The 15,264-nt window shown below is 43.7% G+C and overlaps 1 protein-coding gene across 8 annotated transcripts in view; it reads right to left on the reverse strand.

Moving 5' to 3' along the window:
• The window catches only part of fgfr3 (fibroblast growth factor receptor 3), a 167,889-nt gene that overhangs the window by 124,674 nt on the left and 27,951 nt on the right, over positions 1 to 15,264 (reverse strand). For 5 of the 8 annotated variants that reach the window (XM_041185793.1, XM_041185783.1, XM_041185753.1 and 2 more), the window contains exon 1: positions 7,538 to 8,161. The exons of 1 other annotated variant lie outside the window; for it this stretch is intronic. The gene's annotated coding sequence lies outside the window, so the exon portion shown is untranslated. Of the gene's footprint in view, positions 1 to 7,537; positions 8,162 to 15,264 lie in introns of those variants that run through there. 2 more of the 8 variants (XM_041185735.1, XM_041185726.1) reach the window with 1 other exon arrangement.

The raw sequence follows: 15,264 nt of genomic DNA on the forward strand, positions 1-15,264 counted from the left end.
AGGATTTTAAGGATTTTGCATTAGAAGTACAGCTACACTTCCGAATGAACTCCTTTTACTGCACAGATTAAAACACCATTCATGGAATTGGTGAAAGGGTTTATTTTCCAGCTGTAAAGCTGCTCATTCTTATTGGAGTTAATTTCTTCATCCACAAGTGCTGGGTATCCTGTATTATCTCACCCAAGTGGTCATTCTTCATTTGTGAAGTTAAACAGTGCATATTGGAAGCTTATCCAAGCTAAGATATTAAAGGAGACTCTAAATCTTGTCTTCACTGGTGTCAGACAGGGTTACTGAACAGCAACTATGAATGGGAAGCCTGGGTGACTTAAATTTCCACAGCCTGGATGCTGAGGAGAGTAGCGCCCTTTTATTGCCAGTTTTTTCTTGATAGGATTTCTAAAGGGACAACCCAACATGAAGCCCACTGTTAATAATAACCCAATGCTGTCACTTGACTGTACGGATTTATTGCCATCCTGCTCTTCCAAGCCTATACAACCAGCAGCTAAACATTAGCTACCGTAGCGGGTCTCTGCAGCCTGGCTAATTTTTAAACCTGAAGCACAAGATCCCGGTGTCGAGGGGAATGAAATCATCAGGTGACGTCACCTTTGGTGTCCTTTCTCAGTGCCCTGCAATAACTCATGAACACTTCAATGCTTTTCAACTATGTTGCATGGATAAATTTGAACAACTTGAATTGATACTCTGAGCTTCGCGTGAGAGAGTGCCTCAGAGCACATTGCAAATGGGGAGAGGAAGGCGTCTCCAGCAAAGGGGGCGTAAAGATTAAGGGAGAGGAGAGACTGAACACACAGTTAGAGAGGGATAGGTTTTAAAAAGAAGAAAGACAAATAAACTTGCATTTCCTTTATCACATTATCACATGCTAGAGCATACCAATGCATCTCATATTCAATAAAAAGAGACTGAGCATTTGTATAGCACTTTTCACAAGCACCAGACTTCTCAAAATGCTTTGCAGCCAATGAAGTACTTTTTGAAATGTAGTCACTGTAGTAATGTAGGAAATGCAGCAGCTAACATGCACTCGGCAAACTCAGCAACATGATAATGACCAGATGATCTGTTTATTTTTGTAATGTTGATTGAGGGATAAATATTGGCCAGGACACCCGGGATAATTTGCCTGCTCTTTTTCAATATAGTGCTGTGGGATATTTTACATCCACCAGAGCAAAAGATGGCATTTCTGACAGCACAGCACTCCCTTGGTACCACAATGGAGTGTCAGCTTTGATTGTTGTGCTCAAGCCCTGGAGTGGGACTTGAATCTGGAACCTCATGGTTCAGGGTTAAGAATGCTACCAATTGAGCAGCGACTGACACACAAGAATTACTGATGAAATTTGCTCAGTAACTTTATGAATGCAAACACTGTGGCCAACTTTGCCCATTGTGAGTTCCCATAAATTACAAAAAAAAAATGACATCTAACTTGTTCCTGATAGTATTATTTTAGGGAGGAATGTTGGTCAGGGCACCAAGAGAACTCCAGACTCATCTTTGATTTGTGACATTGCAAATATCTGAGGAAGGGAGAATGATAACGAGACAAAGCATTTTAGGAAAATTGTTCTGAGGGGCAAGGCATGGGTTTCTGAGATGGAGGAAGAATGTTGCACCGAATAACACAGTTCTCTGAGTAATTCAAATTGTAAGAGGCCTGAGGGATTCAATGCTGAGCAAACAACTGAACGATACAAGATCGGAAGATGGAGCTGCACAAAATTCTGCTGTCCGAGCTCAATGCTGTTGGCAACACATGAAAAGGAAGCCAAGAGAAAAGAAAACAAGCAAAAAAATCTTCATGAGACCAGAATAGAAAATAAATCACACTTTGACGCATCATATAACCTTGAACTCAGCAGAGATACAACCTTGCAATGGCTTTGTAAAAAAAAAGTGTCAATTACTGGTGATTCCGATTTAGTTTTGGTTCTAAGTGACAAACTCTTGAAAATGTCCAAAATAAGAAAGGATTTCTTTATCCCTTCTTTAATCTTCCCTCCTCCTCTATTGAAGGCATCGTCTCATCATTAGGAACAGGTTCCCACAGCACCACCTTTTGGTGTCTTATGCCAGCGGTAAACCTTCCTGTACAAGTCTAGATAGCGAGTAATGGCAGCCTAGGGATGAACACCAAAGCCGGGTCCAATCCTGTCCCTGTCCGACATTCATATGTATCAGATCGCTGCTTGAGAAAGAGAAATCTTAAAGGGTATAGGGAAAATGCAAAAGAGTAGGATTAGATGAGGTTGCTCACATGGAGAAACATACCAGTGTAGACTTGTTGAGCTGAATGACCTGTTTCCGTGCTCTGACATTATATAATTAAAAGTTTACACATACATTTTCCAGTAGGGGTCACTAGATAACCATCAGGAGTGGGAGCCCATGGATTTTGGGACATTTTTTTAGGTTGGCAGAGGAATATTGGGCCTTGAATTGTGATGTCCACTATCACCGTCCTGGCCAACATCAGCGAACTGAGTACAAACCAAGGAGGGAACATGGCTCAGTTGTGAGCTGCCATTACCATTTGAGTCACTGGGAAGCTTACCATGGAGATATCTTGTGTTTTAATACCAATTTTAGAATCAGAATGGACCCATTTGGTGGGAACACAACAAATCTCTTCACAGACATGGCTAGACCTCTTTAACAGTTTCAACCATCAAAGAAAGTTTTCCAAAAGGAAAACTGCAAAATCTGGTCCAGCAACACCCTCACCCAGGTGGCACTGTATGACTTGCATGCTTGGACTGTGACATTTTCAGCATTAAGTGACTTTTTACCATTGAAGGAATGGGTGTATAAGTGTGATCTCTATACCAAAATGGTGCTTCCTACATAACAGCAGTAATTGTACTTCAAAAATACTTGACTGGCTGCAAAGCACTTTGAGATGTCTTGAGGTCAAGCACTAGATAAATGCAAGTTCTTTCCTTTTAATTATTTTTTTCCCAATGTTATATTTCTTTCATGTAGATTCTGCCAAATCATTCTGCCTTCCTCTGCACCATTACTAACTCATTTTCTTTCCTCCTCACTTTTGCTGAGGTATGGACTCACAAGAACTGGTGCTTTCTTGCATCTCACCCTTGTTGTATTAGTCTATACAGTGATTAGATGATGGTTGTTCATTATGGGAGCCATCACAACTGAGTCCATTGCCTGCCATACCTGTTCACTCGTACTTGTGTACTTTCCCTGCTGCGTCTTTAAGTAGCATTAGGGAAGCCTTTTGTCCTGTGGCTTAAGGATACTGGGGTGAGTTGTCACACTCCCACCATTGCTCCATCTGGTACCAACTAGCTCAACATAGACCAGAGACTTATCCTAAGGCAACCTCAATTTATACAGCTCAGCAACAAGCCAAGTGGTACATAAACTCAGTAAAATGGGAGGGAAAGCTCTGCACAATGCTTGCACAGCATTATTCCCTTCACCAATAGCAGCATTCTTGAACGAATCAAAACCAGAGACAGTTTGTTTGATTCTAGGACAAGCATAAACTACAATACTCCTTTAATTTCGAATGGATCGCACATATCTTTTACCAACTTTCTCTCTCTTCTCCTCCTTTCTTTAAGGCGTTCACTCACTTTCTTGGATATGGTTGCCCTCTGGTACCTCATTCAAATGGCCAGTGTTCATGTGAGAGTGTTGCTGAGTGCCAGCAAACTACCTTCCTACAGAGCACACCGGAGCTGAACCTGACCATCTCCTCAATCAGAATTCACACGTCCAGAAGAACCACTGCACAATGATTGGGGGAGAGGTGCCTGATTAATTTTTCCTCCTCTAACTTGGAGAACTCTGATAATGGCTGTGCCTCATCACTGCTCTCGGCTGAAATCATTTGGTGTACCACAGACTAAGATGGGGGTGCAAACTTAAACGGTTTTGCAAATTGAAGAAAAATGATACAATCAAAAATTATCAAAAAATGTTAAAATTTTGAGTCAGCACATAAAGAACCTTCCATCTAACTGCAAGGGTACCTGCACCTAAAGATGACCATTAAAATGACCAGTGAGTTGGTCATTCTCAAGCATAAAATTTCTTTTAAATTTGGTGGCAAATTTCTGTCAGCGCAGATTACTCCTGGTCGACGTACACACGTTACATGTTAACACTTTCAAGGCTACAGTGGCACACAGCAACCAAAAATAGATATCATTTTCATTTGTAAAACCCATTGTCAAAGACATAACTGATTAATTCGTCTTACCTTTCACTAAATCCAGTTTATTAAGAATAAAAATTCAGAGCAGAAGGAATAAGCAACCTTGAAAAGTGGTGTTGATTTCTTTTTAAATAAAGCTCAAATATCAAATAGCCCCCACTTCTCTTCAACTCTGAAGAAGGGTCATACCTACTCGAAACGTTAACTCTTGGTTCTCTCTCCACAGATGCTGCCAGACCCGCGGAGTTTTTCCAGCGTTTTCTGTCTTTGTTTCAGATTTCCAGCATCCGCAGTATTTTGCTTTTATGTCAAATATCTTTCGTTGTGGCAAGTTCATTACGTCAGGTTTTTTTTTAAGAAAGGCTCCTTTGCCTGTTGCTCATCTTCTTCGAGGCTGTTTTAAACTTTTTTTTTAAAAAAATGTATTCATTGATGGGATGTGGGCTTCGCTGGCAGGGCCAGCATTTATTGCCCATCCCCAGTTGCCCTTGGGAAGGCGTATAATAAAGGCTCATTTTCTTTCCTGAAGTGTATCATTCTGCATTGTCTAGTCCTGCTCCGCATACCACGAACCGCTAACTGGCTAATTATTCAGTGTAACCAACCCAGTCAAGATGCCATTAATCTCGGGTACCCTAAGGTGCCTCCTTTTTGTGACGTTGCCAGGTTTCTCTTTGTTCTGCACCCGTCTCTTTTTTTTCTCTCTCTCTGCTTACAGCACACATTCACTTCTCTACATCGCTAATAAACGTGTACAATATTGTAGAAAGAGTCTCACAGGCGTGCACTGTACATCAAGAAGAATGGCACTCTGTGTAACCGTAAGGCTGAATGCTACACTGGGGAATTGAAATATGCTGAGCAGAGTAAATAGGTCTTCAACTCTCCACACTGAGCTCCCTTTTACAACTTTCTGAACATAACATTTTCCATCACACAACGCGTGTACACCTCGTAGATTCTGTGCCGTTCTCGAAATAAAAGTGGCTGGAAACGCACAGCGGGTCCGGCCAACATCTGGAAGAGGAGAGGTCTGACAATCCTTCCACAGACAGCTGCAAGCCGCTCAAATGCAGTGCTCTTAGGAGGAAGTGTTCTGACTCATACCCCAAACGTTAGCCCATCTTTTCAAACACATTTTCCCATTTACTTTTTGCACATTTCTGCTATTCATTTTGGGGTTTTTTTTTATTTATTGAAAACGTGTCGGGTGCACGACTCAGAACACCGCAATCTTTCACAACCATGATTCATTCATTCAGCTCAAGCGCTTACAGCCGAACCCATTATCGGACCTTTGCCCTTTCTGATGTTGGGCTGAGCGGCTGCGTATGTCGAACTGTCTCACTCACACAGAGAAAAACGAAACCGGTTGCAATATTTACATTCTGTAAATGCACATGCAAACCCTGCCAGTGTGCCGACAGGGTTAATACCGCATTCTCAGCGGGATAAGTGTTTTATCCCCGCCGTCTCACATCATCACATCGGCCCCTCACCCTGCTCCAATGGTCGTATTGAGGTGTCGGGGTTGCTGGCCACCGATACAGAGTTAAGCACTGTGCAAAAGGCCCTTACAGAGAGGCTTATTGGCGATTCTTTCCTTTGGGGTGGGGGGGGGGGGGGGGGGGGGGGGGGGGTGGAATTCCCTCCTCGAAACTCATGTTTAGTTTCTCTCCCCAATTCCCAACCCCCGGCTCGCTATGACCCACAGGCAGACACCCAGTGAGCCCATAGTGGAAATACTGACAGCCGCTGCTCTGCACATTGCTGGGACCCATCCTGAACGGTACAGGGGCATGAGGAAGCAGAGAGAGTCCTGCAGGATTTATCCCCATTTTTGAATGAGTTAATATCACGCTTTAGATATTCCCTAAAGCGAGGAGTTGGGGAATTTCGAATTGTTTCTTGACTCCAACACTTTTCCCACGCCCCCTCCCCCCACCCCTCATGACTCTCGAAGCCCTTTCCTTTCTCAAAGTACAGCCCGTTAAAAGTCAGGATGAGAAGCATTTGGAAGAGGGCATCCTGAATACAGTAAAGATTCAGCCACTCCTGCTCTCAACACTCGGATTTAGTGCAACGAGAAGCCAGATAGCAACTTCATAAAATTCCCCAACTGCAAGTTTTAAATCAGATCTGCTCAGCTCCGGTAACAGTTGCCAAGCGTCTGAAGCGTCTGGTGACTGGGTGTGAACGACTCGACAATTTAGCGAATTCCCAGAATCTTTTCTCTCTGCAAGCCAAGTTTTCCAACTCACTTCTACCCTCAAACAGGGCAGTGGGGGAGCAGAAAGGGACTCCAAGACCCCACGGCGATTCTTTGGATTGTTTTGAGGGACTTTGAAAGGTTATTACAGTAACTTGACAGGCACACACTGACCCTGGGGAGGGGAGGGGAAGCGAGTGCCGGGAGACCAACACAGCCTTGGGTCAGGCTGAACTTGCCAGTAGCAAGGTGGCCAATGTTTATTTAACCGGCCGTCAGGTGTTTGGGCAAGGATCTTCCATTTGAAACACACACCACACTCACTCGGGGGTGGGGAGGGTTTAGGGTTTCCAGCTCAGGCGGCCGCCCTCTAAAGTTCAGTAAATAAATCACCGAGGGGGCTCCAGCCTGGTGTTAGTATGGGATCAAGCGGCAGCTCACACCTTCCACTCATCTTGGGAGACGCTCAGCGACTCCTTCCTTGCAAGCTGCTTTCTTTATTCAGGAGAGGGGGACTAGAGATGCCAATAAAATATATACTTCATCCATCGAATATAATTCAGAAAATTGTCCAAGACGCTGTCCAACGCCTCTCTTTTTTAAAAAAAAGAGAATCTGATTTGTGAGTACAGAACGATCAAATGAAAAATGACACACATTTAACCCTTTGGAAACTTTCTACTCCCGGCTTTATGTTCCAGTTCCAGCTGCCTGCAGCTTTACCAACAGTTCCATACTCTGAGGTTTAACACCTCGCTTCGACAGATTGAAGTTTGCAATTGTTTGTGTCTGTATATATATAGGTACAGTTATACAAACAGAACTCACTCCTCGTCAATCACTGCCTGACCCACTCTTTTTCCAATCTCCCCTCTTTGCGAGTGAAGCCGGGCAGCAATTGTCCAGCTCCCAGTCTTCCTCCACACGCCTCCCTGTCTCCATATATCATACACCCCTAATTGGCTCATAGCTGCTACCTCAGGGGGATGCCCTGCATAGAGCATCCCCCACCACCACTACCTCACCCCAATGCAAGGGCAATGAACCTTACAATCAACCGTCCTTCAACTACCAAGAAAATCAAAGAGAGCGGAACAAGCTTTACTAACCAGTGACAGAAAACTGCGAGGCGCTCAAGTTAAAAGGTGCCGATTCGATTCAGTCAGGAATCCCTCGAGTCTCCACAGCATAAAGTTCAAGGTTTACCTCGGTCGGGATTAAAAACGACCAGAAATGCAGACTTTCTTTTGAGTATTCAAGTCATTTGTAAATCCAAACAGGACTGGAGACTTGTCAACGCATCCAGAAATGTCAATCTCTTGAATTCGGTTTCAACTGTGCCTGGAAAACCAATCATTTATTCATCAGTTTGCGGGTCCTCTTTATTTTCTTTTTAACCGAGGATTTCTGTGCATCTTCTCTTCCGTTTCTTCCCCCCCTCACCACCACCACCACCACCACCTCACCCAGCTTTGAAACAGCAACAAAAAAAGTTTTCTTTTGCCCGGTCCTGTTTCTTGCCTTTGAGGAGAGTTCCTGGCTGGTGAGGGCTGGAGAGAGATTGTGTGTGTGTGTGTTTTTTGAGTGCTGTAAAGCTGTTCTCAAGAGGTGCCGCTGTTCTCTCCGTTGTCGCTTTACTTTTTGTTTTCGCTTTGTTGACCGCGCTGTGTATGAGTGAGAGTGAGCGTGTGTGTGTGTGTGTGAGCGTGTGCGTGTGTGTGAAAGCTTGGCTCGCTGACTTTAACTGCCAGAGGAGAAGCAGCGGCAGTGAGAGAAAATGAAGGGGGATCAGATTTCAGTCTCTGGGGCACTCGGCAGTGACGCGCCGTGAAATGTAAGCAGGTTGAGTTGGAGTTGGAGGGCGGGGGGAATAGGAATAAACTCCCAACTGCAGACTCCTCCCCTTCTTTCTCCCAGGGCTGGCCCGAAGCCTCTTCCCAACTGATAGCATCGGTGACAGTTTCTCGGCTGTAAGTCAGTGCCCCTTTCTGCAGACTCCCATCGCCCGGAAAGTTACGTGGCTCATTCCCAGAGTCTGCGGAATCCCGGAACACTCTGGGAATTGTCACGAGAACAGTGGGACAGGCATGTTTTGCAGCCACTTCGAAGTGACCTCGAGAAAATTCCCCAGTCCATAAATCTCACTGGCGTGAGCATCGAGATAGCAGTGTTGGGGCCACCAGACCCCTGAATAGCCGGAGAGAATTTCAGCGTTGAGCGCCAAAATGTGCCTGAAATTGCGCTAGTTAGCTTTTTTAGTTAAAGTGTCCGTGAAAATTCACTTGCATAATCACAAGTGTAAAATCTTCCAGGAACCTAAACAATCGTGCAGAGTAAACTCTTGTTTTTTCTCTCCCCCACCCCAATCAATATATCAACTGCTGATACAGGGAGCCTATTTGAAGAAAACCTCGGCTTGATATCGTGATAAATCAAGTGTTGATATCGCACCTGCTGATACAGCCACTCTTCATATGCCTGCAGATATCATGCCCATTGTGTGCTCATAATCCCCCCATTATCTGACACCTCCTGTATAATGCCCATTAATACGATGCCTCCTGATATACTTCTTGCTGGAGTGGTGCCTGCTGAGATAGCACCCATTAGTTTAGTGCCTGTCCATGTAGTTTCTAACAGGGGTTTTCCTGAGGAAGGTTAAATGTTTTTCTGCAGGGACAGTATAAACTAGCGGGTACAGTATTTCAAGCTGCTGTTGTGTGCCTCCTAGTGGTAAGACCAGGCAGGGAGAGAGTTTTCTTCCAACTTCTTCACCCAGAAAATGGTGTGTGATGCAGGAGTTAGTGAGGAGAGGGACAAAAACTACTTTCTAAAATGCAGTAGATCTGAATACATCAGTGATGCCATCGTAAATACGTGTGATGTGGTGTTTTAAACCAGGTAAAGTTTCTCTTCCAGAATACTATCAGGCAAAAAACTTCTTTTGAGTCCTCAGGAAAGAAATGAGCTTGGATGAGGAGTACTACCGGGGTGATGTATATATATATATATATATATATATCTGACAATAGCTCTCAACTTCACTAGCAATTAGACAAAAAAAACTGTGTTGAATCATATGCTCAACAGTGCAAGAGTCTGAACCATGCTTGAAATAGCATAGAGGCGGTGTCATGAACATTAATAAGTTACAAACTGCAATTAAAATGGTTGATTTTATGCTGCTGAAATCAAATTGCATTAAAATAGTCCTGTGTTTCTTCACTAACAGTTAATAGCTGCCCAAACCATAATTTGAATAGTCATCACATTAATTTGGATGAGGAACATTTTTGAAATCTCAAAATCTAAGTCAGGAGCACGTTACACCCAAGGAGTACTTAAAGGAATTGAAGAATTCACCCTACATAGTGCACAATGTGGAAACGTGCAGTGGTCAAAGGAACTCACTGACAAACAGATTGTAAATGACAGCCTGCTTTTCCCCCAACCAAGGCAGATGGCCTCTGCCACTCTACAAATCAAACACTCCTCGACTGAACTTGTTTGCAGCATTGGCCTAAGGAAAAAAACATTCAAGCAACTGCAATCATTCAAATAATTCATTCCCTTTTCACTTAAATATCCCAGTTTTAGGATGCCGACTCAATCTTACCATACTGTAGGTAATAACAATAACAAAAAATATGGACTAACAATTTTGAAATCAAACAAAATAGTGCCGCTAGTTTCGTTTTTTTTTGGAGGAGGGAGTGTAAAAATGAATATGGTTTAATTTCCCTTTACTTTCCTTTGTTTGAGCATACAATGGGTAAAGCCTAATTAGCCAGACCACTGTGAACAGGCAGTGTCTTTCCCTACAGATGAAAGGGGTGCGTGAGGTGGCAGTATGATCAACAGAGAGAAAAGGAGAGGAGTGAGTGTCACAGACAGCTTGGCATTAAAAACTCTGAACTGCCACCAAATGACAGCTTTACAGGCTGTCCAACAATGGAGAGAAGCTTTGCATTAATGGACGGATTGATGAGCCTAATTTAGGCTGATCCGCTTCTCTGACCCCTCTACCGCTCTGGCGAGCATTGGCTCTCTTCTTTCTTTTCCCCTTCAACACTATTCTGTTGGCTGAATAAACTTATCAGCCACAGTAACTCCATTCTGCGGGCTGAGAAACACCTTTGTGACACCCGCAGAAGAAAGGCACTGCTTTGCAAGACAAAAGGGTCCCATAATCTCCTCATTGTCCCTCATTAGGATGGCAGAACCTGCCTAATTGGAAAGTTATAGGATCCAACTAATACTCCTTAAATTAACCTGCTGAGTAATAAAGAAATCTCTCTCCACCCAAATACACATGTGACAGGGATAACACATACTCTTTGTTTGTAAACTCCATGCACCCCTACCCTCTCAGTCTCTCTTTCGAAATCGGGTGATAGGATTTTAGGTGCTTTTATATTACGGTAAGCTGCTGATGACTCAAAAGTGTAAGTTTAATGGCCGCAATAAGACTGACAACAGTTTCGCACCAAAGGAAATAACTTATCTTTGTAAATTACCTTACTAAATCTTCAGGACATCGCAAGGTGCTTTGCATTGAGTGAATTATTTTTTGTGGTCTCATTATTATTTTACAGATAAACACAATAGCCAGTATTGTACAAAGCCTCACAAACAAAATAAGATAAATGGCCAATTAATCTGCTTTTTTTGATTGAGGCCAGGCTACTAGGTGAACTCCCTCCTCTTCAAATAGTGCTATGAGATTTTTTTTTGACTCCACTTTAAGAAGCTGAAGAGGCCTCAGTTTAATATGCCACCCAAAAGACAGCACCTCTCATTACCACACTCAAGTGTCAGCTTTGATTATATGTTGCAGTTCTGGATTGGGGCTTGCACCCATGTTCTTCAGGACTCCGAAGGTAATGGTGCTCTTTTTAATGTTAGATTTATTCAATATTAAAAACATTTATGACATCATGATCATTCCATTGCACCATACAATGTACCAACAACAGAAGCAAGGTCATGACTGAAACATAAACAACCTCACCACCATTCTGCCACTCCGCACAGTCATTCCCTCAGCACTTCAAAAACTAAAGTATCATTCATTTCTCATGACATATATTCACTTATTGTGCTTTAACACTGACCATGAAATGCCATCCTTAAATTCCTTTCCAAATGAAACATCCAGAGTCTTATTAATGATCTTTTAGGTAATGGTGCATTCAGTTGAGACAAACTCTTATCAAGTTCATAGTAAAAACTTTGTTGATGGTTCAACATTTATTCAGTGAGTAACAGACATTCAGATAATAAATATCTTACGCTCAGTTGCCAGTTTGTATTGAGTGAACGGATTTTAATTGGAACACAACAAGGTTGCAACAATTATCCTTAGTTCCCCAGGATTAAGGGAAAAAGCTATCCCTGGGTCCTGCTTCAGATTGTTAATCAGAGACTGCTGAAAGTACACAGGTAGAGACATTAAGTAACAGCAGGATCGGGCAGATATGATTACACCCCCACCCCCTCCTCCCACCCCCATGGTTGAATACACTATTAACATTCACTGAAGTAAGTCCACTTGGGTAATTGTTCCGCAGTTTGGAGAAAAGACCTTCGGGATAACAAAGTTTGAGGAAAATTGGGAGTGGAGAGTTGGGAAAAATAAATCATTATATATGTTGGAGTTATGGCAGTAGAAAGAAAGGATTTCAAATCAGCACGATCAGGCAATGGAACCGCTATGGATAGCTAAAGAACAGCAAATGAGGCAAAACTCTGGTATGAGTTGCCTATTGACTGCCTAATAATAATGATGTATCAATGTGGAGGTGGAGGTAGTGTGTAACAAAAATATATAGTGGACGATTTTAATTTTCACAGACAGAGAGATGCAGAACAGCTCAAGAAATGAACTTCCAAGATGAATTCAGGACGTTACCTAGAACGAGATATTTTAGAGTTGAAAAGAGGACAGGTAATTCTAAATTTAATAATAAATAATGAACTAGTTCACAATCTGGCAGAAAGGGAACATCTACAGATAGCCAGTAAGAGCAAAGAAGCATTTTGTGCAATTAAAGAAGTACCTACCACTAAAAGCAAAGGCTCCACTTATCCAGAGAAACCTGAAAACAAGTCAAAAGAAGGAACTCTGCACTGCAGAAACTCACCATGGTTCCTTAGACAGCACCTTCCAAACCTACCACCTCTATCATCTAGAAGGACAAGGGCAGTAGATAGATGGGAACAACACCTGCAAGTTCCCCTCCAAGCCACACACCATCCTGACTTGGAAATATATCATTGTTCCTTCACTGTCGCTGGGTCAAAATCCTGTATCTGACTGCCTAAAAGCACTGTGGGTGTACCTACACCACATGGACTACAGCAGTTCAAAAAGGCAGCTCACATCCCACAAACGAATATATTTAAAAAAAACTTCCAGCTGGGATTCCTGGAAAAGAACCAGGAGTGGGAATCCTGGCCAACTTTTCCCCTCCCTAATTCAGGAATGTTGAGGTCATCTGCAGTGTCCTGACTGCTATTTCGGCTGGGACCAGTGAACCTGTCTCACATTGGGCACTTAATCTGGGATTTTCGTGGCCTATACGGTTCAGCTACTCACTAAACCATTGTGCATTTCAGAGAGATTTGCACAAACATTAATTTCTATTGAATAAAACATACCCTGATTCAGTTTAACCTGTTATGGAAGATACAGTACATGTTATTGTGACAAACCATTTTAATGAGTTGTTTTCAAAAACATTTTTAAAAATTTGAATGCACTGTTCTCAGTGAGGATGTGTAGCTAAATTACTGAATAAGATCCGATTTCCATCACCCAAAACCAATGTACTTTTTAATAATCGTTTTGATGTTAATCAACCGCCTGAAATTTAACCTCTTAGTAACCTTGTAGTTATCCAAGCTTGCAATGCATCAAACTAATCTGGTATCTCTGGAGCAATTCAGATTATCAGGAATATTCTTTCATTAAAGAGGCATTGTTCTGCCTCCAGGCAGGATGTGAAGGTAAACTGTTATGGTGACAGCTTAAAATGGCCTAAACTGTCACTGTGGAGATTTAAATGACTTTCCAATGTAACAGCTGACTTTAAGGTAACCCCAATCCATTCAATAAGTGGTTTCTAAAGAGTTTGAACAGTGCGATCTTCGTGCAGAAGCCTCTACTCAACTATGCCCTCTTGGCTAAATTGGCTGATCACAGCCAGAAGCAGCAGCACAGTTTCTGAAATTAGCTTCAGTGGCTCTGGGCTAGTGAGTGAGTGAGTGAGTGAGGGGTGGGGGGGGGGGGGGGGGGGGGGGGGGGGGGGGGGGGGGGGGGGGGGGGGGGGGGGGGGGGGAGGCGGGGGGGGGTGAAAGGTCAGCCAGCATTACTAACATGGGTGGTTATCCAGTGACTGCTGTTCGGAAAAGCACACGATCAGGCGAGAATGGGAATTAAAACAGAAATTGCTCGAAATGCAGGGTGGTTCGGGCAGCAGCTGTGGTGGGTTGATGGCTTCAGCCTGGTGAGAACAGGATTAGCTTTGCTGTGATGCTCTCGACAGTTTAAAAAGTGTGTCAACACGGCTCATGTGCGAAATGGGTGAGGCGATGAAGGGCTATCAAGTGCCAAGGGAACCATGCTCCAGCACCCCCAGGAGAGCAGGAATAAAGAAACCACTGTCAGGTCTTAGGGATATTATCTGGCTGCAGTACAGGTGCAGTATAGTGATGTATGTATCTGCTTAATGCATGTGTATCTGTGTCCATATCTGACGATGTTGATATGTGTGCTTTAACATTCTATGATTCTAGCACATTTCAATTAAGTCCACAGCAGAGAGATAGGCCATTCAGCCCAACTGGTCTATGCCAGTCTTTATGCTCCATATCAGCTTTCTCCCATCTGTCTTCATATAATCCTATCATTTTATAAGTAAACCTCTGATGGCCAATACTGGGATCCAATTTGCCACCTTGGCATTATTAGCAGCATGTTCTAATTGAGATTGAGTGGACACACAAGATCTAACTGAGCATGCTCTGACATGCTCTAACTTTTATTTCTAAGTTCTTGAGTTCCCTCCTTAATCCTCTCCATCTCTCTATCTCACATTCCTCTGTTAGGGACACAGGGCTTGACTGAAGTGGGGAGTTGAGAATCAGCTGGGCTAACTGAATGATTAATCTGCATTGCCAAGTCACTCAACCATCCTCCTGGAGCAAACAGGGTGGCTTGGCAAATTAGTAACTTGTCCCTTCACCTCGGAATTTCAATGCAGCACATGAGAAAGCTTGACTTTCTGAAGCGACCTTAATGTAGAAAAACAGAGGTCAGTAAAGACAGGGGTGATGGTTAAATGTGGTTTGATCTGGCATAGGATGAGCACAGCAAAGATTCAGATGGAGCTGGGCTTTACTGAGTTGGAGGATGGGAGGTCTGCCAGGAGAGCATTAGAATAATGCAGTTTGAAGGTGACAAAGACATGGGTAGTTAAACAAGACCTCGATTTTCTAACTTTCATCCTGGTTTTCAAATCCCTCCATGGCCTCACCCCGTCCTTATATCTCTATATTGCCCTCCAGCTCTACAACCCCCGCACCACCCTCCTCCCCGCGCCCCCCCCCACCTCCCCCCCACACACCCTCCCCCCCTCCCCCCCCAACCTCGTCCACACCCCCCCCCCCCCCCCCCCCCCCCCCCCCCCCCCCCCCCCCCCCCCCCCCCCCCCCCCCCCCCCCCCCCCACCTCCTCCCCACCCCCCACCCCCCAAATCTAATTCTGGCCTCTAGAGCATCCTCGAATTTAATCATTTAACATTGATGGCTGTGCCTTCAGTTGCCAAGTGCTAAC

Source organism: Carcharodon carcharias, chromosome 1 (assembly GCF_017639515.1).
Source record: "Carcharodon carcharias isolate sCarCar2 chromosome 1, sCarCar2.pri, whole genome shotgun sequence".
In the NCBI taxonomy this organism is placed as follows: Eukaryota; Metazoa; Chordata; class Chondrichthyes; order Lamniformes; family Lamnidae; genus Carcharodon; species Carcharodon carcharias.